At 38.8% G+C, this 25,572-nt stretch overlaps 1 pseudogene; it reads right to left on the bottom strand.

The window, feature by feature from the left end:
• Positions 1-1,836: 1,836 nt before the first annotated feature.
• On the bottom strand, positions 1,837-12,401 carry LOC121742156 (annotated as a pseudogene).
• Between the last annotated feature and the right edge of the window lie 13,171 nt (positions 12,402-25,572).

Genomic DNA, 25,572 nt, shown 5'->3' with positions numbered 1-25,572 from the left:
ATGAATGTCGATGTCCCAAGTCTTACTTTCTATCCTTCGGACTTTAAATACTTGTGTTGTGCCCTCTTTCATGAGTTTATTTGAAATATGATGTTTCTGCATATTTAGCACGGACTGGTCTTCGGGTCCATATAATAATTGTCCGCTAGAATTTGAAGTCTCCATCTAATCTAAGTACCTATTCACAAAACAACAATTACAAACTCACAATTGCAATACAAATAACATATACATTCAAATTCATCGGCAAAATAACAAAACATCATAAACCAAATGATTCACTCTAATTCAACACAATTCATGATTTATAATGCCTAATTTATATATAACTACTAAATTAGAAGGTTAAATTAAAAGATACATTTCAACCCATACTCTATTCTCCAATTACAACCAAAATCACAACACCAAGCATCTCAAACATATCATAAACTATACAATAGCATGAATTTAACCAATAATATCCATTACCATTAACAAAACAACAAAACATCGGCTAAAAATTAAGCAATTTGTTGTAAACCCTAATTTACAAAATTGGGAGAAATCTAAACAAAATATGCACATTAACAATAAATAAGGGAGGAATGTTGAAAGATTGAAGGAAACTTATCGAAATACGAGGGGAAATCGTCGGATTCGCCGGAATTGCCAATGAAAAATTGCCTAATTCGTCTTTCTCTCTTTCTGTCGTGCTTGAATGAGGCTACTGCCTCTGCCTCGTCTGATTTAATTCGAATTAGAGACGCATAAGCCTCATGCGTCTCTCCCTAAGACGCATGAGCATCATGCGTCGTCTATTAAAATTTTAAAAAAATAAAAGACGCATGAGGGAAATGCGTCTCTACCTAAGACGCATGACCCTCGTGCGTCGTTAAAAAAATGAAAAAAAAGAGAGACGCATGACCCTCATGCGTCTTTATAAAAGACGCATAATCGTCATGCGTCTCATTAAAAGGAGACGCATGAGGGTCATGCGTCTCTCCCAAACCCGGAACAAAAAAAAGTTCAGTACAAACACGAAATCTAAGTTCTATTCTAGAACAAAAAAAGAAAAAAACCCCTTTTATATATAAACCTATGGTTGAAGGAATTCCCATTCTTTTGATTTGCTTTCTACTGAAAGCCTCACTCTGGTTTGGTATCATTGAAGAAAATGTCTGCCACAGACCATCAAAAGGAAACAGTAATAATGGTTCAAACATGGTGCTGGAGTTACTACTTATCTAATGAGCAGTAGAGCCATGGTACATTAAGACATCCATGGTGGACAGGAGCAAGTAGGTTTTGTTTCCCATTTCCTTCTCTTCCGGTGTTTCAGTATCAGTCGTTCTTTGTCTTTATGACCCCACTCTCACACTCTAGGTTCTGAGCATCAAAGATTACTTGGGTGAAGTTTATGACATAACTTCAGTGCGGGGGCATGGGGCTTTCCTTTGTCTACTCGTCACCGGCCACATAATATGTGTTGATGGTGGGATGTCTGTAAATGGCTTTTCTACAAACTACATGTAAATTTTGTAAAAGAAACTGCGTGTCATGCTATTTGACCCTTGTCAAGATTCACAATTTACATGAATGGAAATGAATATTCAGTCAAAATGGTCCAATAAATGGTTCAGAATAATGGTGGAATTGCATTCGTGTGGGTTATATGCAGGCCATAAAATCCATAACAAATCACAACCTAATTCCACACACCATAAATTGTTGATCAAAAAAGCGAAGGAAAAAAAACTGCAGCCAAGATGCACTGGAACCATATCCACACAATTGAATATGATGCTCCTAGACTGTAATCTATCATGTTATGATGCTGCCAACAAAGATCCGATATTACATGTTCTTCATAGACATCTCTTCTCCTTCACTTTTCAATGCCTTCAGTTTTCTATAACCCGTGTCAGTGCCGAATATCCTGCAAAGTTGTAGGTTAGAAGCCACAGGGTCACCGAATGGCACTGTTGGAAGCAATTTCTGGATTCAAATACTTTGATTTGTTATATAGTAAGGCAAGATGAAAATGCATATTTGGATTAGTGAATGATACACCAAGAATAAGAGTGATATTAAAAGCCACAAAATGATGGTAGAAAATTTTCAATTTCCTAAAAGTTTGGCAAATCCCAACCCATGTAAAGGTATACATACATAAAGTGATCATAAGAAAGCAGAGAATCAGAAAATTCACCAGTCCATGTAGACAAAAGTTGATGAGTAGTTGCCGCTCTTTGTGTATAGCAGTCGGTAATGATAATCATGAAAATCAGCACTGTAATCAAGAAAGGGGATTATGAACTTAAAACAATTAAAACATGAGAAAAATAAAGAAGACTCTTGTAGTGCTCAAAAAGAGAAAAGACACACCCGCCATATAACGGCAAATAATTTGAGAGGCTCCACGGGAAATGGTATCCACAATATGCCTCCACGGTTTCAAGCACTCTAAGTGTTGAGAAAAGGGGAAGTATCAATAAGCATTAAAGAAGAATAGAGTTCCAAGAATGGAGTTCCAAGAAGCATTGAAGATGTGCATGCATTGTTCCAATAGTAGTGTAGTTCCATGAATATACATTTGTAGGATCTCAAAAGTCACCAACATCCCTATAAATATATGGGTGTTGAGTACCATTTCATCATTCAATCAAAATACAATAATCTTCTCCCATTGCTTTCTTCTCTAAATATGTTGTCTATACCACTTAATATGGTATCAGAGCAGGTTTGGACTCAGGTAAGGTATCATCATCGTCCTTGATACCTTTCTCGGCCCCTTCCCATTTTTTTGTTTTTCCTTTTTCCGCTGTACCTATAACCATAAGCCAAAATGTCAAATGACAACTATATAGTAACCGAAACCTCAGATTCATCTATGGCAGATGAATTTGCCCGGCAATTTTCCAACTTTATGCGCAATAGTTTTGCGATGAACCAACCAAATCCACCAGAAACAGCTGCCATGCCATTCAGAATTGACACGCAGCCCCTCCACATTGGTGGGAATAAGTTGAATGGAGAAAATTACGCCCTTTGGTCCGTATTGATGAAGACGGCAATAAGCGGTCGGGGAATGGTATCTCACGTCACCGGAGTGCCTCCTTCCCCACCGCGAACCGATCCAGCCTTCATACAATGGGAACAAGCCGATCACTGTGTGATCACTTGGTTAATACAAAACATTGAGCCTCGACTGGTCAGTCGAGTTTCACAACATCCGACGGCAAAGCATATATGGGATGCGTTGGCCGTCACATATGGGAGCGGAAGAGATAAAATCCAGGTGTATGATCTTCAGTTCAAAGCAACCACACTGAGACAAGGAAGCAGTTCATTAGAAGAAATATGGAGCCGGTTGGGAGAGATCTGGATTTCAATCGACCAAAAACAGACGAACCCAATGAAATGTCCAGAGGATATGGAGATTCATAACAAATTCATACAAGATTAGAGAGTATGTCAGTTCTCTATGCAATTGATAGCAAATATGAAACAACCAAGAGGGAGATACTGAAAATGGACCCGCTTCCCTCCGTCGACTATGCGTACAACCTGATTCAGCAGGAGGAGACACGACTCCGAGTGTTACAACAGGCAAACACCGGCGGAGCAGCTGCCATGGATGGAATTGGAACTGGCCTCGCCATCCGAGGGTGGCAGAACCCTACCGGCGGCTCTCGGGGTGGCGGTCGCGGCAGCAACGGTGGTGATCGCGACAGCAACAGTGGTGGTCGCGGCAGTGGCAATGATAGAAATCAGCGAAGTGATGAAGAAGAAAAGTCAAAATTGGTGTGTTCCTACTGCAAACGGAAAAGACACACAAAAGTTCATGCTTTGAACTAGTTGGATATCCAGATTGGTGGGAAGAGAAGCACGGCAATGATAGAAATCGGCGAAGTGATGAAGAAGAAAAGTCAAAATTGGTGTGTTCCTACTGCAAACGGAAAAGACACACAAAAGTTCATGCTTTGAACTAGTTGGATATCCAGATTGGTGGGAAGAGAAGCACGGCAAGCCGCCGCAACCGCAAACACCCTGGAACCGTGGCGGGCACGCCGCCGCAGCAGTTGGAGGCGACGGAGGCAACGCCGTGCAGGGGGTCGCGCAAACCGCTGGTGCTGTCCAGCCTGGAGGAAGGACCAGAAATGAAGCTGCTCAGCCGGCGAACACAACCGGGGCAGCAAACTTCGTTGCCAGCGGAAGTGGGAGTGTAATTCATGATTGGAGTGAAGAATTGATGAGGGGAGAGGCGGCGCCCGATTCAGGTAGATTAGGGTTAGGGGGCTCTTTTATTGGAAGCCCCCAAATCTTTGGGAAATTGCAGGTTTTACCCCACCAAAATTCTCAGTCACAATTAGCCCCCAAATCTCCTGAAAATTCCATAATTTCCCAAACCACTTGCCAAAATCGATTTCAGCCTCTCGAGAAGCTTGGAGTTGTGTGTGCAGTATCTAATGGCCATGATAAAAATGATAAATGGATTTTTGACTGTGGGGCAACCGATACCATAACATATGATGCCTCAGACCTTACCAACCTTCAGAAACCTCTAAAATCTCATATCCAAACTGCCAATGGGGAATTTACGGTGCTTGAGGGGGCTGGAACCGTTAACATTTCCCCAACTTTGTAGTTATCAAATTGTCTATATATTCCTTCGATGTCTCATAAGTTATTATCCCAAAGGAATTGAATTGTACGTTACTAATGCAGCCACAATTTTGTCTGTTGCAGGATATCCGAACCGGAGAGATAATTGGGCGTGGCACTGAACGTGATGGGCTTTACTATGTGGATGAGATAGCTCAAAAAGGGACTGCCATGTTAACTCACGGATCAGCTGACCAGAAAGCTTGGCTTTGGCATCGGCGCTTGGGTCATCCATCTATCGGTTACTTAAAATTGTTATTTCCTAGTATTATTCCTAAGCATGACATGTACTGTGAAACTTGTCTTTTATCCAAAAGTCATCGGAACTCTTACCCATTAAGTAATACTCGTGTTGAAACCCCATTTGCCTTAGTACACTCTGATGTTTGGGGGCCCGCACCAGATATTGGGGGGCAAGGTTTTCGATATTTCTTAGTTTTTGTGGATGATTGCACTCGCATGACCTGGATATATTTCATGAAACAAAAATCTGAAGTTTTGTCACACTTTACCCATTTCTATAACCTTATCCAAACTCAGTTTCACAAAACCATTCAGGTCCTTCGGTCAGATAATAGGGGGGAGTTCGTTAATTTTACCATGAAACAACTCTTCCAAAACAAAGGCCTTATACACCAAACCACATGTGCTCATACTCCCGAACAAAACGGTGTGGCTGAAAGGAAAAATCGATCTCTCCTCGAAATGACTCGTTCTATGCTTATAGAGTCAAAAACCCCGAAACACTTCTGGCCAGAAGCCATTGCCACCTCAGCCTATCTCTTAAACCGATTGCCCACAAGTATTCTCAAACACAAAACTCCTCTACAAGTCTTGTCCACCTTCACAAAAATTCCTCCTCCCTTGACTCTTGAACCTCGCATCTTCGGATGCTCAGTTTTTGTCCACATTCCTAAACATGAAAGAACTAAACTATCCTCTTGCGCTATCAAATGCGTTTTTGTAGGATATGGGGTAAATCAAAAGGGGTATAAGTGTTTCGATCCAAAGTCCAACCGGATGTTTGTTACAATGAACTGCAACTTTCTTGAAACTGAGTACTTCTTTAACCATCTTAGCGGTCAGGGGGAGAGTAATGTTAGGGATAACAATGATACGGACCCGTTAAGTTGGATCTCAATGCCACTGCCAACGCCAAGCAATCCTGATGCGGATCTATCAGAGAAAACAGTAAGCAATTCCGCTGAGCAAGTCTCTGATGTGGTAGAGTCCATCGTAGAAAGTGGCATCGCCTCAAATATTTCTCCGTTAAGGTTATCCAATGTAAGTAATCCTGTGGATACAGATAATTGTTTGGCTAACACTGTAAGTGCAGAAGAAAATTCAATTGAGGCCGAAGAAAGGGAAATTGAGGAAGTCGAGGTCGAAGGAGTTGACCCTGACACTGGGAGGTACATACTTCCACCAAGGTCAAACAGAGGAGTTCCACCCAAAAGGTATACGCCAGAGAGGATTGACAAGAAAAAGCGGTACTCTGTTGTGAACCTAGCCAAAGGCCATTTATCAGAGATGGCTCGGGCTTTCGAGAATGCACTATATGAGGAAGAAGAAATACCACAGACATGGGAAGAAGCTATGAAATACAAGCATTGGAGGGAAGCAATGAAGAAAGAGATTGATGCACTGATTCGAAACCACACATGGGAGAAATGTGCTCTACCAGAAGGGAAGCGACCAGTGGGTTGTCGATGGGTCTTCACTATCAAAAGAAGACTTGATGGCTCGATAGAAAGGTACAAGGCACGACTTGTCGCAAAAGGCTATACTCAGACATATGGAGTTGACTATTCTGAGACCTTCTCTCCAGTAGCTAAGATGAACACAATTCGGGTGTTGTTATCCATTGCTGCTAATAGGGACTGGCCATTACACCAGTTTGATGTGACGAATGCCTTCCTACATGGAGAGTTGAAGAAGGAAGAAGAAGTTTACATGGAGGCACCCCCAGGTTTTGCAACAGATTTTAAAGCAGGTGAAGGGTGCCGATTGAGAAAGACCTTGTATGGATTGAAGCAATCTCCAAGAGTATGGTTTGGGAAGTTTGCTGGGGCAATGATTAGCTATGGATATACACAGAGCAATTCAGACCATAAGCTATTTTTTAAGAAGCAGGGTGATAAGATCACATGTTTAATCATATATGTTGATGACATGATTATTACAGGTGACGACCTAGAAGAGATTGAGGAATTAAAGAAAAAATCTTTTTCAGGAATTTGAGATGAAGGACTTGGGGAATCTCAAGTACTTTCTTGGGATTGAAGTGCTAAGGTCAACCAAAGGAATTTTTCTGCGGCAAAGGAAGTATATCTTGGACATTCTAGCAGAGACTGGCCTACTGGAATGTAAACCAGCAGACACTCCTCTGGCAGTTAATCACGGATTACAAATCAGAGAAGGAGCCAAGTTGGCTGACCGTAGTCGATATCAGCGACTAGTCGGAAAACTCATATATCTCTCGCACACTAGGCCAGATATTGCCTATGCAGTTGGGGTAGTAAGTCAGTTCATGCATAAGCCGCAGACAGATCACATGGAGGCAGCACTTAGGATTTGTCGGTATTTGAAGGGAACTCCAGGGCATGGAGTGTTGTTCGCTAAAAATGGGCATCTTGAGATTCATGGTTATACAGATGCTGACTGGGCAGGGAACCCAAACGATAGGAAGTCTACAGCAGGCTACTCTACCTTTGTTGGAGGTAATTTGGTAACATGGAGAAGTAAGAAGCAGAAGGTGGCGGCTCTTTCGAGTGCCGAAGCAGAATTTCGTGGGATTAAAAGTGGGTTGACCGAGATTTTATGGTTAAGGAGATTGATGAAAGAGATTAATCTCCCTCCAAGCAAGTGCCAGTTGTATTGTGATAACAAAGCCGCTATAAGCATATCACAAAATCCAGTACAACATGATCGAACGAAGCATGTGGAGGTTGACAGTCACTTCATCAAAGAAAACATTGAGAATGGGATTGTCGAACTCCCTTTTGTTCGCTCTGAGGATCAACTTGCCGACATCCTAACTAAAGCAGTCAACTCAAGGAGCTTTGAAGATGTGCTTTCCAAATTGAGTTTTGGAGATCCCACCACTCAATTTGAGGGGGAGTGTTGAGAAAAGGGGAAGTATCAATAAGCATTAAAGAAGAATAGAGTTCCAAGAATGGAGTTCCAAGAAACATTGAAGATGTGCATGCATTGTTCCAATAGTAGTGTAGTTCCATGAATATACATTTATTGTAGGATCTCAAAAGTCACCAACATCCCTATAAATATATGGGTGTTAGTACCATTTCATCATTCAATCAAAATACAATAATCTTCTCCCATTGCTTTCTTCTCTAAATATGTTGTCTATACCATTTAACACTAAGAACCATCCATAACCACAGTGTTATTAAATGAGGACCCGTGATTGCAGGACCAAGTATTGTAGCAAATCCAGGAAATAAAATCTCAGCACGGTGAGCATATTCAGAGGTCAATCCAAATGGTGTTGCTTATCTGCATAGGCATCACGCGTATATTGATAAATGCTTCTGGTATAAAAATATGATACTTCTGCAGCCAGTGAAATGAATTTAGTTTTTGCACATTTATATGTTAACTCACTCATGATGGACACTGTGTACATGCTTGTAAAGCCATTTTGTATGTAAAATCCTGTGACCCCAATAGAACACAAAATCTTCAAGGATGAAGTAGAACAGAATCTGAGTTGAGATTACTTTCCTGCAGAAGCATGCAATCTGAGTAAACAGCAAGTAAAGGCAACATATAGCGAGAGAAGTCAGGGAGCATAGGAGTGTTTTTTTTTCATTTGAAAGACAAAATAGAAATTATAATTTTACCTTACTTCTACTTTAGAGTTCCTTTTCACATCTTGATATATGAGAAATAGTTTATGGCTATCCCACAACCTCAACAACTATAAACACTGAACCACATTTTAATTCTTCAGGTATTAAAAATTTAAAACCCTTTATGATGTAAAACTCTATGTTTGGGTCATAATTGTTCAATATTTTGAGTTACAGCCCAACTGTAAATTAGGTTATACTTGTCTTTTCCAGTTTATATCAGTATAACTTCTGAAAGAACCGACAATGCAGATGCACCATTAATCATTTCGTTTAATTCGTTATCAAGAAATCAGCAAACAGTGAATCAGGCAAAAAAGAATAGCAACTCAAGAGAAACAAATTGTTGTTCACCGCAGGCTCAACTCATGCTATTTCAGAGAAAGATTATCATATTAAGTAAAGACTCCAAGTCCACCCAACTCAAGCATTATAGTATAAAGAACCTGAGTATACCAGGATGGCAACGAAAGGGTACTTCGCATGCCCATAAATCTGAAGACGGGATATGATAAGATCATAACAGGTAGATTAACACAGAAATGGTAGAACAATAGCCTACTGATGCATTTCTATTGAGCATCAACTGTGTTGTTTTTAGTCTGCACGAACAGAAGCATCACATATTTCATGTGATAAGGTAAGACAAGCAAAAAGTTCAAAACAGGAAGCACATTTTGGATGCTTGACAAGTATCTGCAATTACAAATCTGCATCACCTCTCCTCCTACTCCACCTCTTCCCCCTTCTCATCTATATTACAATGTTTAGCTCTTTGCTTTTAAATTATATTTTTTTGCTAAGTTAGGTTTTATGATGGCAATAATTAGAAAAAGTAAACTATATGAATTACTACTACGCAAAAGGACCAATAATAACTAAAAGATGTGATATGAAATTACTAACACTTTGCTAATGCTATTAGTGTTCCTGCTTATCCTCTCACCATAAAATTTCTGAAACTTTTACAGTGAACATGGCAGAAACTACATAGTAAAATAAGTATTTGAAAACGTTGCAATAATCAAAGAATAATGACAAACAATTTATCAGGTCGGCTAAGCCTAAGCAAAACTGAAATAATTAGAGGATTTGAAATCTGATATATAGCCTACCTAATTAACAGTAGGAAGTCTTTTACTAAAACTGATGGTCAAAACCTATATTCTTTTCCACCATGTTTTAAGTGAACAGGGGATACTTAAATGTTCTCCTGAAAATCTTTAGTCCAAAATTCCCAGTTCTCAAGGTGCAAAAAAACAACAGGACACAACTTAGCAAAATGCTCACATAAAACACTAAGGTGGATGATTGAGATACTTGTCAGATCATTCCTTGTCATCTTATTTGCAGCACTGCTTGTATGAAAAGCAAGGCAAAACTCAAATTTGTTCTAAGATATACAAACATAAAGTTATTTGAATTGGATTTTGTATCACTGGATATGATTGAAAGAAAATCATTGTTGATTGTTCACATAACAACTTTCAACTATGAAGTTCTAGATTAAACCTGAATTTTGTACTGGCTCAGCCATCCTGCCCTTTCCAAGAATATAAATGGAAGTCCTGAAAAAAAAAATACACTCTCGTGAAGAAAGAAACTTCCAAGACATGCCAGTTGAGAGTCACTAAAATTGGTTATGAGATACTGCAACAACAAAACGGAAAAGCAGATCAACATAAGGAGTAAGAAATCTAATCATTAAATTACACATAAAGGATATCATTGAGAATTCAAAAGTTAGACTCCTTTCGAATGCATAACGACATTTTGTTGAAACCTGAATAGTACTCCCTCCGTCCCATGTTACTTGCACTGTTATTTTTCGGCTCGTCACAAACTCCGTACACTATTTATAGTTAAGTTAGAATTAATGCATTTAATTAATATGTTGGTTTAAGTTAAGAGCTCCTTTATTAAGTGATGTCTCATCACACTTAAAATTCTAATTTAAAAATCAATCTCAAATTTACGCTCTAAAATGAAAAGTGCGAGTAACATGGGACGGAGGGAGTAGTAGATATGAGCACTTTCGAATATAATGTATATATGTAAAACCCATGCCTTAACCCAACCCACAAAATGATAGAAGTGAGCATGTTTACTTAGAATCAAAATTAGAAGACATCATTTTTAGAGTCTACTTTTTGGTTCTTTTTCTTCCCAAAGACAAGCACACGATATACAATAATGTAGAGTTTATATGGTTTTAGCGGTGGTACATAAAAGGACAATATGAAATCATAATCTTGACATTGAGAGATTTTCTCCATTAACCTCTCGAGTTCTCAACTAGTCTAAACTGGTCATTAGCAACATGGTATTAAAGGGGGGCAGGTATCATATTCAAGCATGCCGAGTTTGTGTTTAGCCAAAAATATACTACGACTTCTTACTGCAAACATGAAGAAGGTGAGTCAAAATAAGGCTTCGTCATGATTTTGTCCTCTTAAAATTCATGTACATGCCGTCACTCTTGTCAGCATAAAATCGTCAATAAACATGCCTCGAAATTAAGAGGCAAATCGCAACATAACAAAAAAAACACAATCAGACACGACACTGAATCTCAAAATGCAAAAATGAATCAATGATTGGAGGAAAAATGACTAATTCTTTTTTGTTCTAGACTACGATTATCATTCCTCGAGTGTACTAGGCTTTTTTTAAATTCCGGCTTTGGGAGAGACGCATGACCCTCATGCGTCACCCGTTAATGAAACGCATGACCGTGATGCGTCTATGGGTAAGACGCATGAGGGTCATGCGTTTTTCAATTTTAATTGAAAGACGCATGAGGGTCATGCGTCTTATGGTAAAACGCATGACACTCATGCGTCTCTCCTATAAACATAAATTCGCTCCGTAGCTTAGTGGTAAGAATTATGTGTTGTCATTGTGGAGACCCGGGTTCGAATCCCAGCGGCCACATTGCAATTTTTTTGGGAAATTTTTAGTACATATTTATTTAAAAGTTAATTAAAAGGAGTATTTTATGTCAATTTCTAGTACATAATTATTTAACATATTTATGTTAATTAAAAGTTCCAATAATTTATTTGATAACCGTTTTGAATTGTTACTAATTATAATTTTTAAATAGTATTTTGTACTAGTAATTACAATTTTTTTGATTAATTTCTAGTACATAATTATTTAAAAGTTAATTAAAAGGAGTATTTTATGTCAATTTCTAGCACATAATTATTTAAGATATTTATGTTAATTAAAAGTTCCAATAATTTATTTAGTAACCGTTTTGAATTGTTACTAATTACAATTTTTAAATAGTATTTTGTACTAGTAATTACAATTTTTTTGAATAATTGCTAGTACATAATTATTTAAAAGTTAATTAAAAGGAGTATTTTATGTCAATTTCTAGCACATAATTATTTAAGATATTTATGTTAATTAAAAGTTCCAATAATTTATTTAGTAACCGTTTTGAATTGTTACTAATTATAATTTTTAAATAGTATTTTGTACTAGTAATAAAAAAAATTGCAATGTGGCAGCTGAGATTCGAACCCGGGTCTCCACAATGACAACACATAATTCTTACCACTAAGCTACGAAGCGAATTTATGTTTGTAGGAGAGACGCATGAGTGTCATGCGTTTTACCCTAAGACGCATGACCCTCATGCGTCTTACCCATAGACGCATCACGGTCATGCGTTTCATTAACGGGTGACGCATGAGGGTCATGCGTCTCTCCCAAAGCCGAAATTTAAAAAAAGCCTAGTACAGTCGAGGAATGAAAATCGTAGTCTAGAACAAATAAAGGTATCAGCCGAAAAATGACGTTAATCCAGGGCACATGATAGGAGAAAATCGAATTCATTACGGTCCAGGCGGAGTCGACAAGGGGCGCCATGGCGAATGAGCCGCAGTTTCTGACTTGATCTCCGCGAAGAAGACACGAGTCTATAGAGAGAACGAGAGAGTGGGGAAACGAAGACTATCAACGGGGAAATCTGAGAGCTCTCATATATCTGCACCAGCTCTATCCTTTATAGTTTTGCTTGTATAAAAATCAGCAAAGGCGGGGAAGGATTTTCCTCTCATTTCATTCTCACAAATAATCGAATTATATTTAAAATCTCATAATAAATCTACTTATATTTAAAAGAGTTCAAAAAGAGTAAACACCATGAAATGTCCCTAACTTTTGCGTTTGTAACATCAGTGACCCCTAACAAAAAAAAAATCACCACAGGAGTCTAACAAAATATACAATCACAAACCTGGTGTTTTTTGTCATTTTTCGGACGAAAATGCCCAAATGGCTTGAAGGGCAATTTAGTCTCATGACCCCCCAAACCTGCACAACTCTGCACACCTACTATGTGTCTACTACACCATGTGTAAGAGATGTCTAAAATCATACATGCTATTATTTCCACTTTCCTATTGTTTTTCCACTTTCTTATGATGTTTAACTGCGACTATATTATCTTTCCCTCTCTATTGATTTCATTCCTCTTACTTTTTTCCCTTTCGTTTTCTTCTTCTTTCATCGTCTTGTCAACCCCACGCATCGCCATCCCTAACTCGAATTAGTGTGCTTCTGTTGATTTTATGTATCATGTAACGTATGAGATTTCCCCTTTAGGCTACTCGATTGGCAACGCGAATTAGGGGTTTAGGGTTCATAGTCGGGCAACTCGATTTAAGATTTTAGGGTTACCGTGCTATGCAAATTTTGGGGGATTTCATTTGAGAGAGAAATAGTAATTTGTTATTATTTTTTTAGCAAATGATTCATATTAATTTTGCAATTCTGGTTTGAATTTTGGCTAGTTGGGCAACTCGACTTATGGTTTTAGGGTTACAGTGGTATGCAAATTTTTGGGGATTTCATTTGAGATAGAAATAGTGATTTGTTGTTGTTTGTTTTAGCATATGATTCATATTATTTTGCAATTCTGGTTTGAATTTTGGCAAGTCAGTCAACTCAATTTATGGTTTTAGGCTTACTGTGCTATGTTTTGTCGAACTTGCAATGCTAATTTGAATTTTGTAATGTTGAATTCAATTCAGGTCCTGTTGCAATGTCTTCTTCTTCTCAATCTTATGGGTCAAGCTTCAATTGGAATTGGCCTCGTCCCGAAATTGTGAACTGTAATCATGACCTTGAGGCTGAGCTTGTGATATCTAGGATGTCTGTTAACCCGGGTAGACGTTACTATCGCTGCCCAATATGGAAGGTTAAAATTATGTACTGTGTTTTTATATGAATTTTTTGGCAGAAAGTTTAATGACAAAGTATTCTGCAGGAAGATGATTGCAAGTTTTTTCGATGGGTTGATGCGGGTCTATCCCCAAGCCAAGACAATGACTTTCAAAGAGTGAAACTTGAACGAGACCAATTCAAATCTCAACTTAGAGCCAAATCGTTAATTGAAGGTGTTCTTGAAGAGAAATTGCGCACGAAAACTGAGGAGTGTGAAGCGCTGAAGTTACAATTGACCATGAAAACTGACGAGTGTGAAGCTTTGACATTCAAAATTGCTAAAACAACCAAAATGTCCCGAAAGTTTAAAATCACAATCTTGTTGTTATGCATTGTAATTTTTCTACTTTTGTAACAAAGCTATGTAGTGTTGACTCTTTCGTTATCTTGTCATGTTGATTACATTTTCCATTTTCAGATGTCATATGAATATCAATCGAATATCATACGAATATGATACAATCAAACATTAGTCACAAATCAGGCACACAAACTATACACAAATCACGGATGAAGCATTTGTATGAAATAACATAAATCACGAATGAAGTATTCAAATTTGTATGAAATAACATAATTCACGAATGAAGTATTCAAATTTGTATGAAATAACATAAATCACGAATGAAGTATTCAAATTTGTATGAAATAACACACTATGTACATGACTGAAAAATAACCAGCAAAGTACTCCATCACATGAATTTTCATTACGTACGGGAGTAATTAAACATACATATCACTGCCACAAAAATATTTACCTAAAAACCACCGTTCAACATACAGACACCAAAACAAAAACCATCATTCAACATACATGCACCATATTGTTTGACAAAAACCATCTCAAAAACCTCCAAACAAAGACCAAGTTTTTAGAGTAATATGTAACTTTTCCACTGCTGCTTCAGTAAGTAAGGTTGTCAATCTTGATCACCGCGGCAGCCACAACGCTAAGGCTGATTCCTAGCCCTAGTCCGAGTGCTAGGCCCCGGAGCCGAAACAGTAGGCTCCAACAAATAATATTATATATGAGAAACCACTTCGTACAAGTAGAGAATATATATGCGGATACTTAATGAATAGTACCTCTTGGCGTTGGTGATTGTTTGACAATTCGGGCAAGTTACTCCCATCTGTCGTACTCAGCCCACTTTGCTGTGAACTCTCCCCAACTTCAGAACGAGCATCTGTCCGATGATCATTGTTGCATGTCCTCATTTTATGACCTTCCTGCCCGCACCGACGACATCTCATGATGAAGGTTCGTCGCAGTGACCCACCTCCGTTGGCATGAAGATGAATCTGGGGCTCCTTATGCCTCAGTTTCTTCGGTCGTCCACGCTGTCGCTTTGTCCTCGAGGGCGCTAGTTCGAATCCACCATCAGAACTCTTGGGCCAATTGTCCACCCCATTGATTGGGTAAAGGACATTCTCGTACATCATCATTATTGTGGACTTCAAATAATAGACGGGGGCGTATCGCGTGACATCCTCGACATTCTTGTTGATTGTAGCGATAACATGAGTGCACGGGATCCCTGTTAGCTGCCACAGTCTGCAGGAGCATGTAAAATCGCGCATGTTCACAACATATTGGCCAGACGACCCTGATACTTGGTACGAAGCCTCTCCGTTCCATGTAACTCTCCACGAAGAAGCCGTCGCGTACAACTTATCCACAAACTCCTTGATAACAGGAGGGACTGCGTGATCGTAGCTGTTGATCCACTGGCCTCTGATCTGAATCCTTTCCATCTGACTCATTCGAATGTCCCCCAACATACTGATAATAGCTTTTTCTCGAGCCAATGCAACCTTCGAATTAAATGTCTCACAAATATTGTTGAGGAGCACATCACAACAAGTATGCGGGGAGAAAAATGCCTTCACCCTTTTTTCTTGGGTGCAAACCCAGAAAGCCACTGATGTGCTTGGGGATAATCAGCCCGGAAAACAGCCATCTTGTCCACGTAATGTTCGATGGTTGTACTTGCGACAATCTCCCACAACCGGTCTTTGAAATTTTCCCCGACGAATCTCTTCTTGAAATTGTTGCATATGTGTTGAACACAAAAGCGATGCTCGCTATGTGGGAAATCCTCAAGAATCACTTTTGCAAGACCCTGCCACCGAGTGCAACACAACACAAGACAATTACCACATAATCACACTAACAGTACTAAATGTATTGATAAAATCACAGATAGAGTATTAAACTTTAATCACATCCGAAGTATATACTCCCTACGTCCCATTAAATATGCAACGTTTGCTTTTTAGCACAGGATTTTATGTAGTGTTGTTTTGTGAGTGAATGAAGAGAGAGTAAAGTAAGAGAGAAGAAAAAGTAGAGAGAGTATTGTTTCCATTTTTAGAAACGTTTCATTTTTAATGGGACAGACCAAAAAGGAAAACGTTTTATTTCTAATGGGACAGAGGGAGTATGTAATAGTGAAATCACATAAACCATACCTTTTGTTGGTTAGACATAAACACATATCTTGGGCCATTTGCATGCAAGTCAAGGTCTTTAGACAAGTATTCCAGAAACCACTTCCATTGGACATAGCTCTCCGCCTCAGTCACAGCCCAAGCAATCGGCCACCAGCCATTGTTGGGATCAATTCCCATTGCTGTCATTAGCTGTCCTCTGTACATTCCTTGCAAGAAACAAGCGTCCAAGAAGATAATTGGCCGACATAACCGCATCCACCCCTTTTTCAATGGTCCCAGGAATGAAAGACAATTACCAGGGCAGAGGGAATAAAGGAGAAAAGTGAAGGAAAAAAAAGAGTGAAATCCGCAAGGGCACAATCATCAAATCAGGAATACCGTTACCCTAGGGATTTGAGCCACGCCTATAAACACCAAGAAGCTTACGAAAAGGAGGGAGACTTAGTTAGAGAATTTCCTTGGTATTTTCGGCTCACTTTTCACTCACGCACTTGGTTCAATGGAGATCTGGGGTAGTTAGTTGGTGGTTTTGTTCAATTGAAGGTATAACACCACTCCGAGAAGGAGTGAAGAAACAATTTCAATTTCTCGCACGTACTTTTGTCTCGCCGATTTCCTTGCCGGAAATTCGGCGATTGCTTTGTGACTCGTTTCAGCTTATGCTTAATCTAGTTCCAATTTTCTGTTTTCATTTAATCTTAATGTTTACTGCTCTGTTTACTGAGTTGGATGCTTTTCGCAATTGATTTGTTGATCGGAGTTGAGATCGGTGTAGATCGGAGTTGATTTTCTGAATTGATATTGAATCGGAGTTGGATAATGTTGGAAATGGTGGATCTAGTTTGTTTGGTGATGATTCTGGTAGATCTAGCTTAGATTTTTGTTAATCGTTTGAATCTGGAATACGTGAGTTCGGATCTGCATGGAAAACCTTGTTACTGCTTGTTTACTTAGCCTAGTAGTTCAGATCTGATAGCTGTTAGTTTAATTGAAGTGTTCATCGTTCGATCTGAAGTATGCTCTGTTCTCATGGTCTGTTTGGTTCGTTTCGTGCTTGTTTGTTGGGGAAGATGAAATCGCTCGGTAGTTGTAGTGGCGTTACTTTTGTTTGTTAGTTGCAGCTTTTGTCAGTGGCTAATTAGAGTAATCTGTTTTGTTGTTTACTTTTGCTTATCTTGTGTTTGGTTAATTTAGGAAACTCTTTTACTTGACCCAGGAATTTTGTGAATGCTCTCAAGTTACTTTCGGATACGAATCATGCATGCATTTAAGTTTTACGTACTTTCAATTCTCCAGATCTGGTAGTTAGAATAGACTAGATTTCATTTCCCAGGCCTAGTAGTTAAAACTCGACCCTCATCTTGCGTGGCAGCAGTCAAACCCCTCCAAAAGTTCTCTCGATGCATTCCGACCCTTCCATCCTCGTGGATTCGATCCCGACTTCCCTATACTAACCAATAGTGTAGAGGGTTGATGTTTTGAGGCGAGGTTGTTGCAACAACGACTGCATTCTAAAAGTTCATGATCTCCTAGACCCTATGCTCTAGTGAATCCTCTGGACCTAAGAATTAATCACAAACGAGCAACGCAAGACAACAACAATCACACGCTTCAATCTTCTCCATGTAACGCTCTCCTAGCCACTTTGCTGTGAGCCTTTTCTGATCCAACACTTGGGAGCATGTGTGCGCGTGATCCCGTTGCATATTCGTCACCACATAATCATGACCGTTGTGTGTTTCTAGCTTCCTCAAGTACACATACCACTCACAGCCTTGCCCTTTACACACGGCACGAAGTTTGTCACCGTCATTTTTTTTCACGTGCACCCACCGTTTGGTCATTATTGCATATTGCCTCAAGACATCATAGAAGAAATCTCTGTGCTTAAAAACATCACCAGGCTTCCACATTGGAAGCTCATTAGGCAGGAGCTTGAATGGGGTATACTTTATACCTTTCTTCTTCAAACCCTCCAAATCTTCAAGGTCTTCAATATCTTGTAGCTCGTCCACAGTTTCATCCTCGCAAAGTGGGTTCTCTGTCGTGTTCCTCTTTTCCACATAAGGCGAATACTTCCTCCACCGTTTCTCCCCTGCCCCCGGCTGGTCTTCACTTTCCCCCAGCTGTTCTACATTCTCTGGCTCCTGACACGCATGTTGTTGCTGGAAAATGGATTCATAATAGGATGTAAACAGCTGCTCATCTCGGCACATGTGTGCTAATGAGATAAAATAGTCGATCTCCTCATCTTCATCATCAGTCGGAGGTCCCTCATTATGGAGATGGCAGCCGTCCGGAACATACTAAAATGATGGAATGTGTACCTCATCTGGAGGTGCTACTTCCGGCGCATCATGTACTTCCAGTACAACAGGTTCTACTTCCGGCTCATCATGTACTTCAGGTACATCGTGTGCTACTTCTGGTGATCAGATACTTCTGCCGTTGGAGCTCCATCTTATACATCACGTTCAAATCCAGACATTAACATTTCATCCGGAATGTCCTCGATGATGGAAACTACCATCTGCGGTTGACACTGAGGTTCCTCTGAAAATTCCATGGTCGGTTGGTACACATTCTCTTCAACTGCACTTGACTCTTCCACTGAGTCATAAACTTGGTCACGTGGATATGCAGGTGAATGAGTAGGAATTGATTGCCCCGTCGGAGGACTTGGAATACATTGTTCATCTGAAACTGGTGCCCTTGGAACTACAACCTACAATCGACAAAAAGATACATCACAAATGAATACCAAACATAAAACATAAATCACAAACGTAGTTCAAAGTTGTGTAGTAACCTCTGCCACACATTTGTGGGCATCTCGCTCAAGTACTCTGACTTCTTCTTCTCTGGTTTCAACCTCGGGTTGTACATCTGATACAGATTGGGTAAGAATTGATTGCCCCATTGGAGTAGGAAATGATTGCCCAGTTGGAGGACTTGTCATGGAATCAACTGATGACGGTCTTGGGATTGGGACATCCTACATAAATCATAAGAACACCCAATATTGTAAGTCATAAATCATAAACAATACCTTTACCTCTGGCACGCATGCATGGACGTCTCCTTGTCCAACAACTCCAACTACTGCATCATTCTCTTCAACCTCAACCTCAACCACAACAGCTTCGGGTTGTGCTCCTTCTGCACTACTACATGATGCAAATGCTTCCATCAAATTCTTACGAGCTGCCTCATCTTCCCTCTTCCATTGCCGATGTTTGTCTTCTAAACTTTTGGTTAAATACTCTTCAAACTCAACATCACTAGGGTACCACTCAAGCATCAATAATGGTGTCAATGGTTTCCTCTGCTCCTCCTGCTGTTGTCTCTTCCTTTTCGGTTTAGGCTTCGACACAATTGGTTCAGGTTCGTCAATCTCTTCAATGACCACTGTGGATTTTTTAAAAGCTTTGCAATATTTTAGAAACTCCTCCGCTTCTTTTCGCTTCTTGAGTAAGGCGGCCGCCGCCGTAATCTCGACGACGTAAATGTGAACTAGCTTTGTACTAGTAGCCGCAACTTCGAGAAAAGCGGTCAGCTGTGGGTCATCAATAATGGGCAGCAACAGACCTCATATGTCAACGCCCATACACTCATCACTATACTTTGGATGAACGTAATAGTACTTGCAGACGATTTTCCTATCATACTTCAACTTCAACACCATACTTGACAGATCTAAGAGCTCAAATTGGTTAATGTTGCAAAAGTCAAAGAATGTCAAATGACTTGTCAAATGACCCCCAACATACTTCTTTTGTTCATTGATTTCGAAGATTGAACCATCGTGATGAAAAGCAATGGAAAACCTCTCGGGATGCTTCTCTATTAGGGTTATTAGAAAATTAGAAAGATACCAAAATTAAACCAACAAATACAACATATAAAGTAAAAAATCAGAGCACCAAATGCCACGACATCAAAAGAAATCCCCAAAAGAAACAATTTTCGAAACCCTAAATCACATACTGAATCTCTTGGTTGGTGGAATTAAAGTGAACGATTTGTGAAATTTTAAAATACAACTTACTGTATTCCTTCTCCGGGACAAAGAAATCCAACTCAGGATCGCGGATGTCCCATGTTTCTGGATCTACGTCGATTACCTCCGGACCGCGTCTAGGTGCAGCCGTTGGCGGTGGCGGTTGCTTTTTCCGCCGTGAGGAACTACGAGAGGAGGACGCTCCAAAGGAACCAGTTCGGTTTCATTTTGGTGGCATTGATGAAAATGGCGACTGAAAACCTCTAAAAATGGAGTGATGGGCTGGAGTGAGATGAGAGAGCGAAAAGAGTGAAAGTGAATTGGAGGAAAGAGAAAGAGAAGTGTTTTAATTTTCATAAAATAATAATGCAAGTACATACAATAGGTGGCATATGGGAAGCGAATTGTCTGCATTATTTTGAGGTAGAGAGAGTGGAGAAGACATGACATTTCGGTCATATCATTGGTAGGTTGTCAGCCACATTGCATGTTGCAGGTGCATGCAGAGGCGGCGTCAGTAAATAGATGAAAATGCCCTTTCAGGGCCTGAGGGTGTTATCGTCCGAAAAAACTTGGTTTGTGATTGTATATTTTGTTAGACCCCTGTGGTGGTTTTTTTTTGTTAGGGGTCACCTCTGTTACAAACACAAAAGTTAAGGAAGGACATTTCATGCAGTTCACTCTATTTAAAATCTCAGTGCATTTCATGAACAATATATTTCAAATCTAAATGCATATTGTAATTCACTCCATGTAATAAATGATATAGTTCACAAGTATATTGTTAGACTAAAGTCCAATTTTGGTCTCCTACATTTGCCCTAAAATTCTTTTTGATCTCATACATTAAGTTTGTGACCTTTTGGTCCCAAACATGTTATTTTAGTACCTTTTGGTCACAAACATATTGTTTTGGTCCAAAATAACCATTTTCTGTTAAAATTAACAGTCAAAGTGTTTGACCAAAATTTAAGGTTGCAGTAGATAGAGAGCTATGAAAAATTCTATTTTAGGATTAATTAACTATGAAGGATCAGTTTAAAAAATCAAAGAATTTTTCATATATATAAAAATTCAATTTTTATACAAATGAAATTTAAGTTTTAAAACAATTTTTATACAAATGAAATTTAAATTTTAAAACAATTTTACTCTACTTTATTATATATCCATTTAACACTCTAAACATTATATTCTTCGATTTTGTGCCGGAAAGTTTTGTCTCGGCAATGAGGGAACGGAAGGAGTATTAAATTAATTAAGTTAATTAGATTATACTCCCTCCGTCCCACTTTAGGAGTCCCGGATGAGTTTGGCATGAGTTTTAAGAAATGTAAAGGAAAGTTGGTGAAAAAAGATAGTGGAATGTGGGTCCTACTTTTTTATATTAGTTTTATAATAAAATGTGAGTGAAAAAAAGGTTAGTGGAATGTGGGGCCTAATACCATTTATGAAATATTCCAACCGGGACTCCTAACCCAAAATATGTACTCCCTCCGTCCCACTTAAAATGAAACATTTGGGAATCGGCACGGGATTTTATGGAGTGTTGTTTTGTGAGTTAATGAAGAGAGAGTAAAGTAAGTGATATGAAAAATAGAGATAGGGTTGTTTCTATTTTAGGAAACATTTCATTTTTAATGGGACAACTGACGAACTCGCATCTTCCTAGTCTTTACTTTCATCATTTTCGTTTGTCGTTGTGGCTTACTCAAGTTGGATCGTCAAACTGATCCAGCTAGCCCATATATGTCTGCTACCTGCAAAATGCGGGTGAGTGGATCCAGTAAAAGCTCAGGCTGATCAACTCGACATGGATTAGACTTTGAGTGAGATGAACCGAAGATCTAAAAAGATGTGTTCTCAAAACCTTAACCCACAATACTATTTAACTAATATAGGGAAGTAAGGATCGATCCCACAGAGAGGAGGTGTTTGATATTTGTTTGCATTGACACGACTTGGGAATGGTTGTGGCCACGCTTCTAGGGGGTGGGTTAGGTTAACTACTTGACTTGAGAAAACTAAATTAACTGAACTGATCAACCAGCAGGACGAAACTAAAACTACTTGATCAACTTAACTAAACTTTCCATAAATGGACAAACAGAATAAACGGGGACTGTCAGTCCCCTGCAAAAAGCACTGTAAAGTAAAAACTTTCTAACAACTTCATCTTCTTCACAAAATCAATATGAAATGCAGAGTAAAGAACAGATCTGAAAAGCTATGGAAGACGAAACACCATAACAACTCATAAAATTAAATCTATTCCTAAAATCTAAGCTACGACTACGTAAACAAGAAAACTAACCCATACTCATGCATGAAACGAAACAGAAACTACTAGATCTAAACACCCTAAAAATTTCAAACATAAAACATCAGATCTGGATAAATCGAAACATAACAAGACATTTCTGAGCTAAGACATGTGACATAGAAAGGAAACTGAAAGCAGATCAGAAACATCATGTATGAAACCGAACACATCAACTGAAAACGAGAATATAACTTCAAATTTACTAAATCCAAAGGCATCAAGAGTCAATAACATCAAAAGTAAACTAAAAATAAACTACGAAAGCAGTAAATTGTTTCATCACCCCTTCTCGGAGTGGAATAACAGAACAGGAAGCTGAAAATGCAGGAAACTACCAGCAAAACTAAACTAGAACAAGACCAAGTGTGTGTGCGCAACGAAATCAAGAAGATGAAGTGAAAAGAGCTCTGATTTCAACCCTAGAAGAGAACTGATTTCCTAAAGATATTCTAACTAAGAAAGCTTATGAGACCCCCCTTTCACCACTGGCTGGGACTCCTCTTTCTTGTGTCAGGCTTCCTTTATATAGAGAGGCGTAGGGCTCTGAATCCTAGGGTACCATCCTCTCTGAAATGTCGTTCCTACCCTTCACAATTGATGGTGGGGTCTTTAGCTCTATCTCCCAATGTAGAACTTCTGCTAGCACCGCTTGATTTTTGGCTTGATCAACTCAATGCCGCAGTTTTTTGTCTTCTTTTCTTGATTCGTTCGTCCTCCCTACTGATTTGTTCCTTCCTCTGAATATGGCGGTTTTCACACACACCTGGCTCAAAATTGGCTGTTAGTTTACAAAATTTGATGCAGTTTTACTATAGAACACATGCATGAAACGAGCCTCATCAATAACCAAAAAAGGAAAATGTTACATTTTTAATGGGACAGAGGGAGTATAATATTAAAATTGGCATATTTTATTGGCATTGCATATTATGGTATTGCTAATATTATAGATATATTAAGTGGGTATCATCGGAAGAGGATACCTTATTATGCTATATCGTATTTTATTAATAGATGTATTACTTTAATAAAGAAATTAAGTAATGTGTATTATTTATATATATTAAAATATTTGTTATTATAACATGCAGTAATATCAAAATAATAAATATTAGTAAATGCGTGGTAAATTAAAAGATAAGAATAGTAGAGATTGAATTCTTATACATGCACATGTACACATCTTTTCCCCAGTGAAATAAATAGGAAATGTATGTGGAATTAAAAGCATCCAAGTTATGTTTTTTTTGGATTAGCTAATATATATGGTTGTTAAATATATTAAATGTATAGTTAAATATGTGTATTTAAAAAGAAAGAGTGCATGAAAAAATATATATATATACACGTGTATGCTTAATACACATCTTTTGTAAATGAGATGACATTTTGGTAGATGTCTACGGCTACGTATGCATATTTATTAATTAGTGTGCAATACAAAGTAATAATTTAATATAATCTTGAGGAAGAGAAAAATAAGGAAAATATATTAAATCTATTCACAATAAGTCGGTCTTATATTTTATAAAATGGACAGTCCTGATAGACAAAAATGGATATTAGTTTTCAATAGAAAAAGGGGACGAAAAATCGAGAGAAAGGAGGAGGAAGGAAATAAAAAGGGAAAAATGAAAATTGACAGAGAGAAGAAAATATGGAATCCAGAAAGAAATAAATTCATGGTTTGAGCATATGATCGAAAGTTGTAAATCAGGAGACGAAATTGGGAGTTAGAATTGATTTTCTGTTGATTATCATGTATGTATAAATCATACTTTTAATTTTACATGTGATATGCGGTTGATTGCTATGTGTTGAATTTGAATAAGTAGTTGAATTATATGGTGTGAAACTAATATGGATATGTTTTATATAATGTGTTGGAATCATTTGGTGGAATGAGAAATGGATATGTGAATGGTGCAATGGACATGTTTTATATAGCATTAGAATTATCTGCATCATTGGATTAAAGATGAGATGTGACAGTCTTGTCTTGGGTCTAATGTCAATGATAATGGAAATAGACCTACGGGTCATATACAATGATAATGGACCTACGGGTCAATGAAAATAAATGCAAAGATGGGTCTTCGTGGAAAAGTCAAATGCAAAGAGGGGCCTTCGTGAAAAGGTCAAAAATGCAAAGAGGGGCCTTCGTGGAAAGGTCAAATAATTAAAAGGGACCTTCGGGTCGTGTACAATGGAAATCCCAGACAGATACCAGGCTTGATTTGTCACATAATAATAAAGAAGAACAGAGAGACATGTGCATATGGATAAGAAATCAATTATGATATTTATTGCTTATGGTTATATATGTTGGTGAAAGAATGTGTTTGATATTTGTGTGATGTGAAATAAAAGGTAGAAATTATATATGTTGAGTTGTGGCTCATTTAAACCACTAGTAAAATATTTTTTTTAAGATTAAGTTGTAAGTACGTCAGAAGGGTTGGGGTGTGACAGCACGCCCAAGCCACCGGCTAGCGGCTCGGGCGTCGTGTTCGTCCGCTATTGGAGTCGGCGAACGGGACGGACGAACGCGGAGTGGACGAGCGGTCGTCCGCGGTCGGAGGGCGTTAGCCGATCACTCGTTCGCTATTGTGCGTTCACGATCGGCTAATGATCGACGCGCACATTTTTCCTTTTATTTTATTTTTTTATTCCAACTCTATATATACGGCTCGTTGCACTTCATTTCATTCCCACCACTTGTGTTAACGAGTTTCTCTTCCTCCTCTCTTCATTTCTCATCTGTAGATAAAAAATGGCTAATGATGGTGATGCTGACGACTCGCGGCGAATTAACGAAGAGTTGTGGGCCTATACGTCCGGGGAGATAAATCGGTTGGTGCAAGAGCACTTGCGCTAGAAGCAGCAGCAGCCGACGGTCCCTCGCCCCATCCATCATCAAGTTGTAGTCTCCCGGGACCACCTCGGTCCTCGGTGCCCACCAACGGTTGTTTGACGACTACTTCATTGAGGAGCCGCGGTTTGGGGAGTCCTTTTTCCTGCGGCGTTTTAGG

The sequence above is a fragment of the Salvia splendens genome, chromosome 1 (assembly GCF_004379255.2).
Source record: "Salvia splendens isolate huo1 chromosome 1, SspV2, whole genome shotgun sequence".
In the NCBI taxonomy this organism is placed as follows: domain Eukaryota; kingdom Viridiplantae; phylum Streptophyta; class Magnoliopsida; order Lamiales; family Lamiaceae; genus Salvia; species Salvia splendens.
The sequence above is the reverse complement of the archived record's forward strand: the minus strand, read 5'-3'. Positions and strand labels throughout refer to the sequence as shown.